We start from the raw sequence: 1,402 nt of genomic DNA, 5'->3' as shown, positions 1-1,402 counted from the left end.
AGGCGTATGGTGTGCTTTCTGAAACTAGTGTACACACTGGGAACCATTACAAGAACTTATAAGTTGATTTGTGTTCTGACCAAATAACCCATATCGCTGAAATTATTCCTAACTCCAAACTTTGACGAATTGGGTAAATTTATTATAAGTACTCAAATGTTTTTGCATTTTTATCAAATCAGTCCAAAACTCATACGAATTCACCCCACTCGAGGAACGGCAACAAAAAATTCGAGCCAAAATCCAAAATCATATACGGTATGGTTGAATTAGGACCAACAGATATGGTAGGTAAGGCAAAACATCCGATGAGAAGAGAAAACAAATACTTACATTTGCAAGAAATAATAAATGTGGAAATTCGTCGACATATATCAGTGGACGTGCCGGAGTGGTTATCGGGCATGACTAGAAATCATGTGGGCTCTGCCCGCGCAGGTTCGAATCCTGCCGTCCACGGTTTTTGTTTTCCAAATTTCCTTTCTTCCTTTTTCAGTTTGAAATTTCCAGATTGTATGGATGGTTAGTTAGCAAAAGTACCTATGGGTCCATTCTTATTTCCAGTTTTATAACGATAACAACCCAGTAAAATCTCACCAAGTAGGGTCTGGGAAGGGTAGAGTGTACTCACACCTTACCCCTACCTCAAAGGGTAGACCCTGGCTCTTATTTCCACCTTTAGAGTGCATAAATTAGAGAGGAAAAAGATTATAAATGGTTTGCATAGTTTTGACTTTTGAAGAATCAATTCTGAGAAAGTAGAGATTTACGAATTTAGTTGAGAATCTTACTACAACGTTGCAAGTTATCACTTTTGTTATATGTTGTGCGAAAAAAATTTACTCGCATCATGTGTTTACACTAACCCAATAAATATATCATATATATTTTCACGAATATGGTCATCACTAAATTATATTAGTTAATTAGTATATATTCTTACCTTATTTATCAATTAACTATGATAAATTAGTAGAGTTTGATATAAATACTCTGTGAAAGTATCTACATTACATCTAAAATACTATTTTTATGATTTAGTTATTATATTTTATTTCCAAATGTATAATTTTCATATACTTATTTAGGAATTTTTTCCAAAATTTCTCTAGCCTTTTTCATCTCCATTGAGCAATCCAATTAATTATCGAGTCGGTTCTCTTTTTTAAGGCTACTGCTTTAATTCTAGGATCATAGGGAAATAGTTGAAGCAAGAATGGTTGTATTGCTTCATGACATCTTTACTAGTAGTTATAGCGTATTTTTGATTGCGATTAAAGCAGAACAAAAATAGAAATAACTAAAACATTAAAGAAAAAAGTACTCTCTTTGTTGCTGGCCAAATATTCCAATCAAATTGGGCTCATATTTTTGCTTCTAACTCGGTTTGGCTCAGGTTGTA

The 1,402-nt window shown here is 33.5% G+C and overlaps 1 non-coding gene across 1 annotated transcript; it reads left to right on the top strand.

Moving 5' to 3' along the window:
• Positions 1 to 377: 377 nt before the first annotated feature.
• TRNAS-AGA (transfer RNA serine (anticodon AGA)) lies at positions 378 to 459 on the top strand. Its single transcript has one exon. It is a non-coding gene; the product is annotated as a tRNA-Ser (tRNA).
• Positions 460 to 1,402: the final 943 nt, after the last annotated feature.

The sequence above is a fragment of the Nicotiana sylvestris genome, chromosome 5 (genome assembly GCF_000393655.2).
Source record: "Nicotiana sylvestris chromosome 5, ASM39365v2, whole genome shotgun sequence".
Classification (NCBI taxonomy): domain Eukaryota; kingdom Viridiplantae; phylum Streptophyta; class Magnoliopsida; order Solanales; family Solanaceae; genus Nicotiana; species Nicotiana sylvestris.
Note: the sequence above shows the minus strand (reverse complement) of the source record. Positions and strands in the feature narration are given on the sequence as shown.